Genomic DNA, 18957 nt, shown 5'->3' with positions numbered 1-18957 from the left:
GGATGCACAGAATTTTCCCATCTGAGTTTAATAGAGAGGTCAGACGTGTAACATTGTGACTAACCGGTTTCCTACTACGTTCACATTTTTGCAAATTTAATGTTCCATTCCCCATCGTACGCTCGTACGGGGTCTGGAGAACATGCCTTAAGCTCAATTGTTTAAATCCAAAGCAATATGTTTAGTTGCAATAATGCAAACAACGGAGAAATAAAACTCACACCCAACAAAAAGTAATAGACTCTTTATGACAAAATATTTACTTGTTTCTATATAGTGTGGGACACAGTAAAATCATATGAAGTGAGAAGGTGAGCTAGGTCTATAAAATTAAAGTTAAATGGCTATGCTGAAACCTGCTTGTGGGTTATGGGGAGCTAATAAAAGCTTTAGAGCTGCTTCAAATAGAGGAGCATCATTATATTATTGGTCCTTCATCTACCATAAAGGCCACTGTGGTAAGAAGACTTAGGGGGGTTTGACAGAAGTAAAACTTTTATCTGTGACTCTGGAGCTCCAATTCTTTGCATCTGTTGGTAATGTGTATGCAAAATGTGACTTTTTGTACTTTTGAGCAAAAAAGCTCAAGCCTTCTGCTTTCTGGTGCCAACTTCTCGTTTTTCTGCATTTGTACCGTATACTGTCATGTCCTTGTCTATTCAGACCTCAGCACAATCCTCTGCTCCTAAAATATGTCCAAGACTGCGCTTTTGGCCATGATTCAGCGTATGAATTGTATGCTTTATTTTCACCAGTCTGAACCCTGTCTTATTTGAGTACCTGCTAAGTGGTTATTGATAATTTTCTACCACACCCATCTAAGTTTTTGCTAGCCCAGTGCAGGGCTGTAGAAAGTTACTCTGAATAGTAATGGACTGTTGCCTTCACCACTCATCCCTTTCCTTGTCAATCTTTGTTCTAGATGATTGGTCCAATCAGGCTCTGGACTGGGACTTGACATCCCATAAAGAATTCTCTAGACCAGACTCCATTACTTGCTATTAGTCTCTGTTTAAGCGTGCTAGCATTTCCTCCTATGATATATTTTTTTATCCTGACCCTCTGCTATCACTATTTGACTATTCTTCTGATTCTGACTTTGCTTTTTGCTGCTGACCCTGCATGTGTCCAATAGCTGTATAATGTATACACTAGAGATGTGAAAGGACAGAAAGTGCAGAGGAGCAGTAAGCTTGATATGCCCTCTTTTCCCTGTACAAGCCCTTTAAGTCACTTATAAGTTTAAAACATGAAACTGCCATTCATGTAATGCACCTGGAAAGAAAGAACCCTATTTTCATATATAGTATCGTCAGTTCTGTGTTAGTGAAGACTTCAGAAGAATAGGGTTAAGGATCAGATATTATCAAACCACCCAAGGTGCAGGTTTATACAACCCTGAATTAACATATTTTGATTCCCCCTGCCTGCCAGCTCCACAGTGAAGGTGGATACAGCCCATGGACTGCCAGGTAAACATGGATACAGCCATGGGTCAAAAGCTGTATCCATGTTTTCCAGATGATCCTTGGGCCATATCCACCTTCTATACAGAGTTAGCAGTCTAGAAAGCCACATTTCTATTTAGTGCTAATGAAGTTTAACAACTGTGACCAATGGTAGGGAAAGAAGTTAAATGCTCGACTGTATAGCTAAAAGTATAACCAGTAGGAAAAGGGAGATTGGGATCTCACTGTACAGAGACCTAGTGACAAAACATCTGAAATACTGTAAACTTCACCTGGTTCAAAGACGGCGTACAAAAATGGTGGAGGGTGTGAAGCATAAAACATATCAGTAGAGATGTGCGAACTTGCCGAAAGTTTCACACAAAAGAGTTCACACAAACCCAAACAATTGGCATTTGAATCTGACTGCCTGAAGACGGTGGATGCAGCCCAAGGACAGCCTATGGCTATATCTGCATTTTCCATGCAGTCCTCGGGCTGCATCCAGCTTCTCCAGAAAGTGGGATTCAATTGCCCATCGTTCTGGTTCGTGCAAACCCGAACTTTTGGCAAGTTTGCTTATCTGTACATATTAGGAAATATTTAAAGTAACTCTGTACCCACAATCTGACCCCGCCAAACCACTTGTACCTTCAGATAGCTGCTTTTAATCCAAGATCTGTCCTGGGGTCCGTTCGGCAGGTGATGCAGTTATTGTCCTAAAAAATAACTTTTAAACTTGCAGCCCCGTGCCAGACGGCTGGAGCCTAGAGCATCTGTGCCCTAACTTTGCACCACCCCTCCGTCCCTCCTCCCCACCCTCTTCATAATTAGGAATGCCACTGAAACATTGCCCCCCTCTTTCCCCTACCCTCATAGATGCCCCCCTCTTTCCCCCCACCCTCATAGATGCCCCCCTCTTTCCCCCACCCTCATAGATGCTCCCCTCTTTTCCCCCACCCTCATAGATGCCTCCCTCTTTCCCCCCACCCTTGTAGATGCCCCCCTCTTTCCCCCCACCCTCATAGATGCCCCCCTATTTCCCCCCACCCTCATAGATGCCCCCCTCTTTCCCCCCACCCTCATAGATGCCCCCCTCTTTCCCCCCACCCCTGTGCAGGCTGATAAAAAACAAAACTTAACTCACCTGACAACGCGCTCCTACGTTGATCCTCTCTCCTCCTGGTCTGTCCCCGGCTGCTGCGCGGCTGCCGGGAGTGTCGCGTCTTATCCGCGGCAGCGCGCGCATCCCAGAGCTCCCTGTGTGCCGGAACCGGAAGTCAGGGCCCAAGGCGCGCAGGGAGCTCTGGGATGCGCGCGCTGCCGGGGATAAGACGTGACACCCCCGGCAGCCGTGCAGCAGCCAGGGGAAGACGGAGCCGGACTCTTGTGACCGCAAGCAAAACAATGCTTGCGGTCACAAGTGTGATTGATCGGGAGGGCCTTTCGTGGCGGGCCCGGTCCGTGCGACCGCGGTAGCTACGCCACTGGTTCCGACCTTTGGGCACGGGGCTGCCAGTTTAAAAGTTGTTTTTTAGGACAATAACTGCATCTCCTGCTGAACGGACCCCAAGACAGATCTTGGATTAAAAGCAGCTATCTGAAGGTACAAGCGGTTTTGGGGGGGGGGCAGATTGTGGGTACAGAGTCGCTTTAATGATCCAAGACAAAGGGACATGATTGAAACCTTTATACATGTTAAAGGGTTAAATAAGGTTCTAGATGGAATTGTGTTTTAAGAAGTTGAACCCAAGAACAAAAAGACTAAATCTGATGATGGGAAAGAAAAGATCAGGAACGACAAATGATGTTTTTTTTCCCTGCCCGGACTCTTTTGTTCTTGGAGGATTAATATGGTGCCAGAGCTCTCTGGTGGTGGCTTACCCCTCCCTATAGGGAGAACACAAATGTTTGGACATGCCAAATATTCATGTGTATGTACCAAGAGAGATAACTGTCGGTCAAACGATCAAGACTATGTATAGGTGAGGGGAGAGGATTATTGGGAATTGTAGTTTTTGACATGGTGATCCCACCCACAGCAAACCCTGGCTGCATCAAAAGAAAGGTTCAGCACAGAGTTTGGCAACAACATATTCTTTTGATATGGTGGCATGGCCTGTTGAGAATGCAGACACTCTATGTTTTTTTATATATAATTCTTTAAATTTTGTGACTTGGCACTGTAACGCGGGACAAAGTAGTCTAGTAGAATAAATTATAATTTAGGTCATGATTTTTTTTTTTTTTAAATCTTTTTATATGGTTATTTAGATTTTGAGATCATGTCGAGTATCAGAAAGTTTGTAGACTGATTTCGGAATATTCTCAATGTTTATCCACAATTTTATTTAGAAAAATACTTAGAAAAGAGCAATATATTCTGCATCCATAATAATGAATTTCAGAACATCTGCTCCCTGTGACACCTATTAATAATGAACTAGCAACATTTCTGCTTTTCTTGTCATCAAAACATAGGCTGTCATTAGGACAAAGATTTCCTGATTACTTGCAAACAGATGTTACTAAATTTGTGTCTACTAATCTTAATATATCTGGAATATTAAACACACCATACACATAGGATTGAAAGGCAGCTAGAAAAAATAGCAAAATACATTTTTTTTATTTTTTTTAACTGTATCCACATATTTTTTCTTATAAAGTCGTTTTATAAAGCCAATTTGAGACGAATCAGTCGTTTTTGGTTGTTGTCTGGTTTTATATCCAATTAAATCCAATTTCTTAATTTAATTTTTGTATAGTATGCAAAATGACATCAATATCACAATCATTACTGCATATAATAATTTTAAAGATATACACATTGGGGGAGATTTATCAAACATGGTGTAAAGTGAAACTGGCTCAGTCGCCCCTAGCAACCAATCAGATTCCGCCTTTCATTCCTCACAGACTCTTTGGAAAATGAAAGGTGGAATCTGATTGGTTGCTAGGGGCAACTGAGCCAGTTTCACTTTACACCATATTTGATAAATCTCCCCCTAAGTCTAATAAGATTAGCTCTTTTAATTTGACAACGAGATAAATAGCTATCATTTCGATGGATAAATAGTTAAATAGAGAGATAGATGATGGAGATAGATATTATATAAATAGATGATAGAGAGAGAGGAGATCAATAGACATGATATATATGTGTGTGTTAAAAGGCTGATAAATCTTAAATACAGAGATAGGCATTTAAATAAATATATGAGCAATAAGATAGATAGATAGATAGATAGATAGATAGATAGATAGATAGATAATATGATAGAGGATAGATAGATAGATAGATAGATAGATATATGCAGAGAATCCACAGCACTCCAGCGTAGTGAAAAAGCTCTATAGGCTATGTTTATTCAGTCAATTCATAGTGCAACACTCCAAACGCAACGTTTCAGTGACTCTCTGTCACCATTTTCAAGCGTGACAGAGAGTCACTTAAACGTTGCGTTTGGAGTGTTGCACTATGAATTGACTGAATAAACATAGCCTATAGAGCTTTTTCACTACGCTGGAGTGCTGTGGATTCTCTGCATATATTTTCACTATGATCTTTGGTCTGGATCAAGATCCGCTGGCACCACCAATACTACATTAAAGCAGTGCTGCTGCTTCTTCTCTTTTACTAGATAGATAGATAGATAGATAGATAGATAGATAGAATACATATGACAATGATAAATGAGTTTTTGCCATCCTCCCATGGACATTAACCTCTTTGCGTCAGACATAGAGCTATTTATGTTCCGGCTGCATATATGTTTTAATGCGATCGGTCCTGCACAAATTACAGTCTCAGACCCGGGAATGACAAACAGCCGCTGTCCTGCAGCTGCATGTCCTTAACTTCCTTAAATGCCGAGATGCATAGCGATCGCGGCGTTTAAGGTAGTCAGTGACATGGCTCTTAGGAGGCGGGGAGGAACATTGCATTAATTTGACCCGGACATCCGGGCATCAATGACCTTGGTCATGAAGGGGTTGATAGGGATTACTGCTCTCCACTCGCTCCCGATCCAGCATCACATCAGCCGATTGTCCCTCTGGGAAGTCCCCTGATGATATCCCATACCTGCTGTACCCTTACTGGTCTCAGCAGTCACATGCAAAAGAAATTGCAGTGATAGACTCACTATGAATATTCGATAAACTAATGACTTATATGACATGGATTAGTACATGGATGTGCGATAGAGATTTGCATCACTTGGGTAGACGTAAATGTTGCACCCGGTGCAAACAATTAAGCCTATCCTATTGGCAAATAAATGGTGGTATCCAGGTTTCGACAGATGATCATTGCCGTTCCTAGTAGAACCCAATACACATACATCCCCTCTCTCCTAGTCAGGGTGGCATTGCTCATTGCCATGCCTCCCTCTGCAGAAAAACACTTCGAAAAAAATCTTTACTCATGAAATATTTATATTCCAGACACATCACTAAAAGGAGAGTATGATTACAGGGAGCGGATTATATGATTGTAACATAATTGCTTTATTTTTAGGCCTTGATGCTTAAGGAAAACAAGGTCTAGAAGAAAATGAGCAGTGAAGTTTTGTAACAGCGCACATTAATCAAAAAGAAGAAACGCTGCGAGAAAGATGTGATCGTTCAGCTCTTTCATCCCCAAAAAGTCTTTTTTTCTTCTTCTTCTTTTAAATATGTAAAAGGAAGCTTCTGTTCTGTCCTCATTTATCATCCGCCTGTCATTAGATCACAGCGCTATGGTGTCAATATTACTAAAGATTTTGCCATCCTACATGATATTGAAGCGCTTTTCCTGCAGGGATAGACTATAGCTTATGATGAATGGCTTGTTAAGTGAAACGACATAGGAAAAAAAATAAAACAATTGACTAATTTCCCTGAACTTTTGATTTCTCTATAAGGTATTTTACACTTCATTGAACATGATGTTGCCACTATGTAAATATAAAGCAGCGATATAGGAAATGGAGCCCTGGGCAACAAGGAAAGTAACGTTTGAGTCAGAAAGAGAAAAGAAAAAAAGAAAAAAACAAGCAAACAAAAAAACTTTACCTCCATATAATACTATAAAACATCACCTTATAGTGCACAATACACAACACACAAATAATACACAACACTCAATTAATACATATATAATGATTAAGTATTTCACCACAGCAATGCAATGCTACTGATAAAAATATGGCTTTTGACTACTCAAGATCAAGGATGGGAAACATTCGGTCTTTAAACTGTTGCAAAATTACAATTTCCATCATGTCTGGACAGCCATAACTTTACATAGTGAAAATTGTAGCTGTGCAAAAGCTAAAGGGCCGAAGGTTTCCCATCTGTGCTCAGGAGGGAGGCTGTCTTCAGGTGTGCTCAAAAAACACGGGTCCAGGGAAATTACCTAGTTTGCCATTAACAATTTTAATAATAAAATGACAAAAATAGACTAAATTGATTGGTTATCAATAGTTGATCGGTGGGGTGCTGCCACCTGACTCCTTTGCCGATCAGCTGTTCAGTGACCAAACTACAGTGAGAATGGAGCCAGAAGCGGTCGCAAGTTATGTAATTTGTTTTATTCTTTAATAGCATGGGCATGACCCTTAACTAACAAACATTACAAAGTTATACAACTTTGTAATGTATGTTAGTCACCTGCTTGGGGCCATTCCGCCTCTTCCCCCCCCCCCCCCCCCCCCCCCCCCCGACCGCCCCCCGGAATTAAAAAAAAAACATACTCTTCTCCCGCCGCCATTTTCTGACAATGTCGTCACAAGCTGGGGGGCGGGCCTGGTCATCCTCTTCTTCCCAGTCTTCCATTAGAATGAATGGGAACAAAAAGACTGCCGGTGAACGTGCACACCAGCAGCCTGTTCTTGGCTGGAATGCATCACATGGCTTCCAGCTTGCTTAGCTCTGATTGGCTGAGCAAGCTGGAAGCCATGTGATGCGATCCAGCCAATGAAAAGGCTGCCGGTGCACACGCGCATCGGCAGCCTTTTCAGTCTCATTCCCTTGCCGTGGGGATCGTGGCCGGCGGGATTTTTGAATGGCGATCGACTTAGGAGGAATGGTGAGTATGGGATCTGTGTCTGTTAGTGTTTTTTTTTTTTTCTTTGCTGACGCCGGAGTTGTCCTTTAAGGTTATAACTAACCTTAATAAATCTCATGAGGTTCATTTTAGGTCTGATTCAACTAACTTGGCTTTAAGGGTAGGTTCATATATACGTTTGTCTCATTCATGAACAGATCAGTCCGTATTAAATTAACAGATAAGCACAAACTGATGTAAACTGATTGCAAAATTATTATTTTTTTAGTTTTTTTTTAATGGTCCAATTTGGCTTAAAAAAAATCCCAACTTTTGTACAGTACATCCGTTTACTTCAGTCGGCATCCGTTTGCATATGAGTTTATATTCCTTCCTGATTTCTCTCCTCTTTTACTCATGTTCAGTGAAAAAAACACATGATGACAGATAACTTGCTTAAGGACGGTAAAGGAAATACCTTCCATTTATAGCCATCATCATTGACTATACTGTAAAAAAAATAAATAAAAGACAACAAAAACAAATGTGCACTTACCATTTGTGTTCCGTTTTTTTTTTTTGGATGTACAATAATGTTCGGTCCAGAAAACGGAACACTGATGTATAAGATATATACAGAGCACCTCTGGTAAAAAGGGAGCATATGACCTATGACGGATCTACTAGGTTTTTTTTCTCTGTTATCAAAATGGAAAATAGAAACTGAATAGTGGCAAAGGGTAAAACACCGGTGTGAACTTAGCCTAAGATTTATTTTAGATTCAGATCTTGATTTGGATTTGAAAGTGCCCTAACTTCAATGCAATTGCCTATTGTAAGTACTGTAGCAGGGACACCTGTCATAAGAGCTGGGCCAGGTGAGTCAGAATTTTAGAAACAGGAGCCCAGGGACCATGCCCAGTTAGCCATCCCCTAAACTAATCCTCAATACAAATGACATAAACAAAGTATACTTGACAGGGACATAACTAGAGATGAGCAAACCTCGAGCATGCTCGAGTCGATCCGAACCCGAACTTTTGGCATTTGATTAGCGGTGCCTGCTGAAGTCATTGGCTGTATCCATGTTTTCCAGACAACCTTAGAGCTTTATCCAAGTTCAGCAGCCCCAGATAATCAAATACCGAACGTTCGAGTTCGGATCGACTCGAACCCGAACCCAGTTCGCTTATCTCTAAACATGACCAATCATGTCTATAGACAAGTAGCCCAGTTGCCCATTGTGTCTACCAAAATATTCAGCATTGTTATATACCTCCGGGCCATTCAGTGTACAGGAACAGGGGCAAAACAAATCGGAAACCTATCACAAAAAATTCAGCTTGTTTGTGAAATTCTGACTGAATCCAATTTGTGACAAATTGATTGGCTCATCCCATTGTTTCTACAAAAACATGTCACCCTTAGTATGTTTCCCTCATTTAGATAATTAGTAATAGCCAGATGAAGGCTGGTACAAGCCAATAAATTATAGTCCCCTAAGGGTGAAGAAACCCCTTAAGCAGCATAAGGATAATGTATATTCCAAGAGACAGAACAAGATCCTCTGTGTCACCAAGGATTAAGTCAAGTTAATGAGTCCTTCAGCTTCACAATGGACTCTTTCTCTTCACCATGAGATGTAGATGTCATTGTAGGGAATGTGTAGGTTGTGGCCTTTGGTGTTATATGGTCAGGATCATTGGCCTATTAAAATTATCATGGACAAGTCATGATCAGGGTTCAAGGTCTAAAGCAAGCTCGGTATTATTATAGTCCAGGTATGTGAAGTTTTTTGTCCCTGGATCTCGGTGGAATAATAGAGAGGACGGGATAGTGACTGCATTGACACAACAAGCCATCAAGATCTATTTGTTTATTACAATCCCAGATTGTTTGAATGTAACATCTCCAAATTGGAGACTTCCATTAGTCAAGCTTATTGGGAGTAACGTACGACTTCATTTCACACGACCCTGTGATAGAAGATTGTATATATGTTTGTAAATGGCAGAGCATGAGATACTGCTACTTGCCAAATACTTCTGGCATGTCAAACCCTGGAACATTTCACTGCCACAGCTGAAAGATATGAAAAATGACCTACTAAAAATATCTCCCGTTCTGCAGAAGCCACGAGGAGGAAATTTAAATATTGTGGAGTCATCGATCGGAGAAAAAGCAGACAAATATAATTATTGGAGTCGCGGTGACCTCTGGGGATTTAGCCACACAGAGGAAACACAGAGGAATGAGTGTCCCCAAATACCCTTGTTCTTGAGCCAAATACTTTGCGGTGCTTATTAAATGAATTACACTGCATTAAATTGTAATACATTACAACTACAAATATTATTATTATTGTTGTTGTTTTATTTCTATTATATATTTATATGTCGTACTTTTATTCCTCATATATTCTACAACTGTACAGAGTTTGTTGTAAGCGGGGGTCTGAATCTACATTCCATATAAACATATGACACAAAATGGGGAAATCTACAAAGAATGGTAAAATCATAAAAGCTCCATGCTGCATTTGGTCAAATTCGAACCCAGGAATCGAGTGCCGCAAGGCAACAATACTAACCACTAAGCCACCATTACAGTCCTGTTTTGTGCCGGTCCCATTTTGTAGAAATATAGAAGACTGTCGGCAGAAAAAGACCGCTGGGTCCATCTAGTCTGCCCTTTTAGTATTTCCTTTTTTATTATCTTAGGATAGATATATGTTTATCTTAGGCAGGTTTACATTTAGTTATTGTAGATTTACCAACCAAGCATCTACTACTCTTTCAGTAAAGTAATATTTTCTCACGTTGCTGCTGATCTTTCCCCCAATAGTAGTAGTTATAACTAGAGATGAGGGAATCTACAATGTTAACAAAGTCGGCTGTTGGCTTGCCAGCTGATGCCTTTGAACTCCGCTCTGGAAAAGATGGATGAAGTCCTGAGAAGCTTTTCCCAGGACTGCATCCAACTTTTCCAGGCACCTGAAGTGGACTTCAAAGGCATTCGGCTGACAAGCGTAACAAAGCAGTTCACTTTGTTAATACCCCTTTTGTGCCCCCATAGACTAGAGGTCCTTTTGTGCCACCATATAGTTAGGCTATGCTCACACTACGTAAAAGTACGGCCGTTGTTGCCATCGGCCATCTCGCTTCATTGTGTGCTATGGGAAGCTCTCATGCGGGCGCGCGCTGATGCGCCTGCATCAGAGCTCTGCGGCCGGAAAGATCACCCGGCCGGCTGATCCGGGCAGAGACCGGCCGTTCCGTGACCCGGCCGGAGTCACGGAATGGCCGGTTGTTCACGTTGTGTTAACATAGCCTAAAAGTGGCCCCAAACACCAGTTATATAATAATCAGTTATATAATTAAAACTGTCCACTTTGGAGGATGTTGAATATGAATTTGATGAATATATGTTTTTAAGCCCATTTTGTGGACTAGGTTCTATTTATCAACCAGTATTTGACGGATGAATGGTTTTTTAGATGCAATTTTTTTTATGTGGCTGTTTTCAGTATTCACTCACAAATTTGCAAACTCTGGTGTTACACCCAATTTATTATATCTAATATACAAAAAAGGGGATCAAATATAATGACAAGAAATCTTTATTTATCAATAACACTACTCATAATAAAAAATATTAAAAAACTACATTACATGGTGTTTTATGGCAATCCAGATAAACTGACACAGTGAGATGGGTAGCATAGGCTCAAACAGGCAACTGCTCCGAAAGTGCTCAGTGCAGTGTAAACATGGGTTATACTCAGGGGGATGGGATAAGACCAAGTACAAGCTTCCCACAATGGGGACTATCTCCTAACTTCCACCCAACAGAACCATAAACCCTGTAAGCCCGTAATCAAATCACCACTCACCCATGTCAGCGTCTCCCCAATTTATTATATCTAGTAGATATCCCCTTGCCATGAGGTGTAACCAGGACCTTACTCAGGACTTGTTGCTGTTTTTTTAAGTGGGTATACATACATACATACATACATACATACATATATACTGTACATACATACAATTGGCTCCTTGGCCTTACTTTTCAATGTAAACTATAAAAGTTTCTTGGTATGCTGATGATGTTTCTTATATGGTTTCTTATACGGTTTTATCAGATGGATCTCCTTGTAAAATGATATTATTTAATTAATGATATTAGCGTCAATTGATGTTTATGATAATTGATGTTTCAAAGCGAATGTACCAGCAAGTACATTGCTATAAGATTTTAACACCAATAGACCGGCGCCAGCACGAGGATGCCACTGTCCTTTCTTGAACCACGGCCCGGTTACCATGCATGGCGCCAGTCTCTTCCTGGTCACCGTCACAGTCTGAAGCGCCCAGTGGGAGGGGTGGGGGTTTCCTCTCACTGGGGGAGGGGAGGTGGCCCGCCTCTAGTGCTTCAGGCCGGGCCAGTGACCAGGAATAGACCGACGCCATGCTCAGGAACCAGTCCATGATTCAAAAACAGGACTGAGGCACTGGCATCTCTATGCCGGCGCTGATCTATTGGTGTTAAAATCTTAAAGTAATGTATCTGCTGCTACATTCGCTTTGAAGAAAAAATCTTGTTATGTTCCCTGATGACAAAACTGAAACTCGGCCTTGTTCTCTCTGTTCCATGGCACAGGTTAACGTTCATGTTAACTAAGAAAAACCTATTTTCTAAGACTTTTCAAAGTCTTATAATTAAGAGCCACAAAACCAATGTGGTTGTGATCAAGTGGTTTTCACAGATTGTTTCCAGTTCTATTGCGGATCATCATTTTATTATTTATGACATTTCTCGCCGCGCCGTATAAATATGTGAAATATCATTATTTCTCTTCTTTTCATATTTCACTAATTATTTTCTCATTAGTTGACAATACCCATAAATCCATTAAGGATGCAACAATAGCAGCTACTCAAGACTCAAGACAGTACTATCCATCTAACCTGAATGACTGGAGATGCACCGAGAAAATCCACGGCTTGTACAATACTTTTATATAACAGCTAAAGATTTTCTGACAGAAAGCTCTGCACTTATATAACTGTATAGAAATGAATTTGGGAGTGCAGAAATTTCTTCTGTTGGGCACAAATATATATTTTTTGTGTAGACGCAAAAAATTAAAAGCTGATTTTGAATACTTGTCCTTGTTGTTTCTCATTAGTTAGTCTTGATGCATTTATGGATTACAATCTGATGAAGTATTGGTCGGCCATTTTGGAATACATTGTTAATTTTTATAAAGATATATTTGATTAGAATTATTATTGGCCAAAAGTATAGTCCAATAACATTGTGTCATGCATTTTTGTCTGATAAGATATATTAAAAAATTTCTTACATTTACTTGTACCACTGCTCTATGCAAGAAAAGGGGTCTGTGGAGCCACAGTCACGAGTCTCAAAACTCGGGAATATTCAGATATCCCTCCTGGGAAGGAAACCCATTGGCAAAGGGTGCCTCCCAGTGGGGAGGTCACCAAACCATTCTCATATGTAGCCCCTTAAGTCCTACTCAGTTGAGAGTATTAGGAAACAATTAGGGAAATACCAAGGTGGCCCCTTTTGCATCAAATTCTAACTCAGCTGCGAGTATTGTGACATAACAAGGAAAATATCAAAGCCAGGCATCCATCCACAGACAGCTGTTTCGGGCTATTGCCCCTCATCAGTGTGGAGCAAGATTCTTGCTAATGGGGGCAAAGAATAGTACACCAACAAAACTCCATTGATACATCGCCCCCTAAAGAATTAGAGTATGCAAAGTTGGTTGAAATGACAGTGCCTAATAAAGTCCATTTTATAGACAAGAAACTTGACTCAAAGTAATCTTACATATTTGTCATTACTTACTCATTTGTCATAGTTCTTAACATATCTTGTTTTCAGCTTCTTTAATAACAGGCAACCTCTTCAACTTCTGCTCAAGATTGAATAAAAAACTCAATAAAGCTCCTTGCCAAACGTATCCATTAGCACTAGATTGAAAGGGACCAGTTTATTGGCTTTTACTGTTACTTAGTTTGCAGTGATATGCTAAGTAGTATTTGACACAGTTGTAAATGACTTTGTGGAAAATATAGTGACTATAGTTTATTATATTTATATAACGGCACATTAGATTAGATGTTGCACCTTCCTCACTATGCCTTGGCTAGGCTTGGTATCTCTCAGGATCCCCCAGTATACATAAAGTCGATCTCTGACTCTTTCAGCAATGGCTTGTCTCTTAGTAGGACCCCATCACATATTAGTCAGCTGGCCCTTCTGAAATTGGCTAGCCAACATTAGGCTGGGATCACACTGCGTTTCTGCTGTCCATTTAATGGATCTGTTTTCAAATGTTTACTTTTAACATACAGCAAAAGTGGTCAGCCATGTTTTTGCGCACACTAAACATTTTTTAACCCTTTAAGGACATGGCCCATTTTCGTTTTTACGTTTTCGGTTTTTCCTCCTTGTGTTTAAAAGGTCATAGCACTTGCATTTTTCCACCTAGAAACCCACATGACCCCTTATTTTTTGCGTCACTAATTGTACTTTGCAATTACAGGCTGAATTTTTGCATAAAGTACACTGCGAAACCAGAAAAAAATTCGAAGTGTGGTGAAATTGAAAAAAAAAACGCATTTCTTTTATTTGGGGGAAATGTGTTTTTACGCCATTCACCCTGGGGTAAAACTGACTTGTTATGCATGTTCCTCAAGTCGTTACGATTAAAACGATATATAACATGTATAACTTATATTGTATCTGATGGCCTGTAAAAAATTCAAACCGTTGTTAACCAATATACGTTCCTTAAAATCGCTCCATTCCCAGGGTTATAGCACTTTTATCCTTTGGTCTATGGGGCTGTGTAAGGTGTCATTTTTTGCGCCATGATGTGATCTTTCTATCGGTACCTTGATTGCCCATATACGTCTTTTTGATCGCTTTTTATTACATTTTTTCTGGATTTGATGCGACCAAAAATGCGCAATTTTGCACTTTGGGATTTTTTTGCGCTGACGCCGTTTACCGTACGAGATCAGGAATGTGATTAATTAATAGTTCGGGCGATTACGCACGCGGCGATAGCAAACATGTTTATTTATTTATTTATTTGTTTACTTTTATTTAAAACCTGGGAAAAGGGGGGTGATTCAGACTTTTATTAGGGGAGGGGGCTTTTTACTATTAACAACACTTTTTTTTTTTTTTTTACACATATACTAGAAGCCCCCTTGGGGGACTTCTAGTATATACACTTTGATCTCTCATTGAGATCTCTGCAGCATAGATATGCTGCAGAGATCCATGAGATCGGCACTCGTTTGCTTTCGGCTGCTGCAGCCGAATACAAACGAGTGCCGAGCCGAGGACGGCGCCATCTTGGACGCGTCCCCGGCCGGCATCAGTAACGGAGATCGCTCCTCCGGGACAAGGTCCCGGAGGAGCGATCTCCCCCACTAGACACCAGGGAAAGGTTGCCTCCGGTAATCGGAGGCAGCTGTCAAAGTTGACAGCTGCCTCCGATTAGCTAATTAGCGGACACGGCGATCAGACCGTGCCCGCTAATAGCGGCGGTCCCGGGCTACACGCGGCACCCGGGATCGCGGCACTTCAAAGCGGGGCCGCCGCGCGGCCCCGCTTTGAAGTGCAAGTAAGGACATAGGACGTACCGGTACGTCCTATGTCCTTAAGAGGTTAAAGTCACTGAAAAACGGACCCTGAGGGATGGCATATGCCTGCATCTATTTTTACCATCAGTTTCCCATAAAATAGATATTGCAAAAATGCATGGTGACCCTAGCCTTATTCTAATCTCTATGAGGGCCTTAAAAGGGTTGTGCTTTCTCACAATCCCTCTTTCTTGCAGACCCAGTGGAGATCAACAGCCAGTACTTCCTGGAGATTGGGGTTATACTGTGCATCACATTCAAAACATGGGGGATTAGTATGTCTATAGCTCACAGGACAGTTTCAGAAATGCTTGTACATTTGAAATATGTTTAATTTTGCATACTGCATCAGTTAAGACCTAGGGCTTGAACCTTTATGTCTGTACAGAAGGCTGTGCACTAATTCCCCAAGCCTGCTGCAGTACTGTACTCTATAAGACCCAATTCCCAATCCCACCTGCTAAGAAATGCTACCTTTGTTTGAAATATTGCAGGAGGCTATTCGGATCCACTGATCTAGATGTCAGTGTTGGTGTATTAGTCGATATTGGTCTTATATTGGTATTATAAATTGGGTAATGGTAATCGAAAAATACATGGATCCTGCACAGGGTGCTCAGAACCTGACCCAGAAGAGACAATTAAACCAAAGCAAAAAAAAAAAAAGGTCAGAATAAGAACCGGCACACACTGGCGATATAATAAAAAATACTAAATTTATAATAAAAGTAAATGTGACAACACCAAAAAACAATTAAAACAACACTATACACAACCGTCTATACTAAAAGTACGGTCAAAGGACCCTGGTAAGCCAATGCAACTGTCCACCCCTCATGCACCCTTAGGCCAAATGACAAAATGAGCTCTAATACCTACAATAAATGATACACAGGTTGCTGAAATATAATAATAGTGCTGACCAAGTGCAACTACAGATGATACACATGAAAAACTATAGGAATAGATGCATACGGTAAATAAATTAAAAAGTCAGTGTATGGTGTATATCTTCTTCTTGTATGGTCTTCTCTTATAGTAATGGGAGCATCATTATTGGGGTAAATAGTCAAAGATCCTCCGCAGGACCCAATATCTGTGAAAGAGAACACTGTCCTACATCTAATTAAGATTTATTTCATACCGAAGTCTACTTTTTAGAAAATGTTTGTTGTGATAATTTTTTTTTTAGTTGTATCTCATCATCGAGAACCGAGTAAATTTGGCGCCGAGTGATCGTTCTATCATCCGTCAGTTTCTCCCTCCCAGCCCGTATCATCATGCGTTGACATGTTGTATTCATTTTCATTAAGCCCCCCGCACAGCGGAAGAGTTGTTTCACTCGTCCGGCAGATCTACTCAATAGACTCCTCGTCTTTGGGCAGATGTACGACATAACAGAGATGTTATTATTTTCATGGATTCTTGAGCACCTGCCTTCATTTACATTTTATAAGCCGGAGTAGCATGCATGATTTCTTTTCCGCACTGTCTGTCCACAATCATTCATAGTTAATGTTTCGGAGGAAGGAATCGGAGGCAAGTGAAATAATCTTCTCCTTCATAAATTATTCTGTTTAAACTTTCAGCTTCGGCATTCTAGTCCACAGCCTGACACTGCACAGAAGGCTGGCTCTCAGCTTGCTATTAGGATTGTGCTAATAGTATTGCTAGATCTAAAAAAAAAAAATTAAAAAAAGTCTATTCTTTCGGATGACTCCAAACCATTCATTACATAAAGTATAGACTGGTAATTCTGGGTCCAATTAGATCAATACTTCCACTCACTTTCAATTGGGGAGATGGATCGGCTTGTGGCAAGGACTGAGGCAATTTTCCCGACTCCTCTGCATTCCCATAGGCATGCAGCGTTTGACAGATTGGAAAGAGCTGCCACAATGGAGTCTGACACAGATGGTGTAATTAGAAAATGCGAACAGTGAGTGTGAAATTTATCTTTGATCAGAGCCTCCTTGCCAGATTGTCATCTATGTTAATATGATGATGGTTTTTTTTGGAGATGGATACAAAAAAAATAAAAATAAATAAATTGAGAAGCCTTGAGGAGATGCGTCACCTCTTTATTATTTACCTTTGGAATTTCATCAGAGCGGAGGGAGGAAATGTAATGATCTTGTTAAATTATGAAAGAAAAAAGAAAAAAAATTATTTATGGCATTAAACTTAAGACGCGAAAAAACATGGAGTCTACGCATTAAAACACGCGAGGCGGATATACATACATAATATACAGCCGCATAGATCCGGGAGAGAAACTAATTAACATACAGAGCATGTAAATATGAGTGATACATATGCATATTCCGGAGCTAAAATATATTTCTCCAGCTCATTTGTTTTCCTTTATGTCATGCCCATGTGCAGGAAGAGAATACCTTATCAGATTGCTGTAACACTTGACTTAACACACAGTGTGATCTGAATATTGATATGGATTTAAATGTAAACACACATATCGGGCTGTCCGTCATGCACACAATGTTGGCTTATTGTCTCCGCAATGGCTTTAGAAATTTCTATTGTGTTGTTGGGCAAATGTAGATATTATAGTTTTATAGAGTTCGTGACCTCATACAACAACAATAAAAATAACAACAATATATAACAACAGTTTCATCCAAATTACAGGACCCTCTTGGTAGAAAAATAATGGTTTATTGTATTTATTATATTGAATTTTATCTATTTAGAGAAAAAAAGAATGACAACAGTTACAGAAAACTACATTGGGTCAATGTGTTGTCAGTTAATATTATTTGATCCTTTGTTTTGCCTTGTGTTATAATTTGGGGGTATGGCACTAATATAAGGGTCCCCATACACACTAGACAAAAGACAACTGAACCTGTCAACTTAAAGTGTCACTGTCGTGAAAATTTTTTTTGCAGAAATCAATAGTACAGGCGATTTTAAGAAACTTTGTAATTGGGTTTATTATCCGAAAAATGCATTTTTATCATGAAAAAGCAGTTTGAAGCTCTCCCCCCTGTCTTCATTGTTCTCCTATGAAGAGAGCTAAAGAAAAGACCAAAACAGGACAACAAAGAGTTAATCTACAAATCCCTCACGGAATATCTCCTGTGACAGTCACCAGTGACCTGTCTGAGCTCAGATTACAGCTGTCACCCAGCTCCGTGCCTGTAATCCTCTGTTATCTGCTTTCTGCTGCCGGCTAACTCCCTCCTTCCTCCTCCCCCCTCCCCTCTCCCTAGAACAGACAGGGTACGACTCCTGCAACAAGTCACAATTTTCAGATTTTTTGGAGTGGATGAAAAAGAGGAAGGAGGGGGGGACCTGGGAAAAGGCTTTTTACATGCAGATAATGGCAGATTTGGCTAATAAACCCAATTACAAAGTTTCTTAAAATCGCCTGGACTATTGATTTCTGCAAAAAAAAAAAAATACGACAGTGACTCTTTAAGCAGGTAATGCCGACAGTTTAAAGTTTACGATGATCTCTTTACTGATGAATTGCAACTGCCTGATCCTATTGTTCTGGGAGAGAGAAGCCATTGTCAAAGCGGTTTAGCAGTGGCTTACACCTCCCCTTTCTCTAGAGGACACACAAACACTTGGGAGAAGTAGCTACTGTATGTCCACCTTAATACTCTGGCTAAGGTGTATGTCCACCTTAATACTCTGAGCACAGTAATGAACCTGTGAATTGGAATCTAGTAAAGAGGTTTCTCCAGACAGGTGTACTTCCAGTCTTTGGCTATGTTCACACAACATACTATTTTTGAAAAGAATGGCTGTTGTTTTCATACTG

General features: G+C 40.4%; 1 long non-coding RNA gene across 2 annotated transcripts in view; it reads right to left on the bottom strand.

Moving 5' to 3' along the window:
* Window positions 1-18957, bottom strand: part of LOC138784366 (uncharacterized) — a 166015-nt gene that overhangs the window by 108105 nt on the left and 38953 nt on the right. The window lies entirely within an intron of this gene.

Source organism: Dendropsophus ebraccatus, chromosome 2, assembly GCF_027789765.1.
Source record: "Dendropsophus ebraccatus isolate aDenEbr1 chromosome 2, aDenEbr1.pat, whole genome shotgun sequence".
In the NCBI taxonomy this organism is placed as follows: domain Eukaryota; kingdom Metazoa; phylum Chordata; class Amphibia; order Anura; family Hylidae; genus Dendropsophus; species Dendropsophus ebraccatus.
This window is presented reverse-complemented; position numbering and strand designations above follow the sequence as displayed.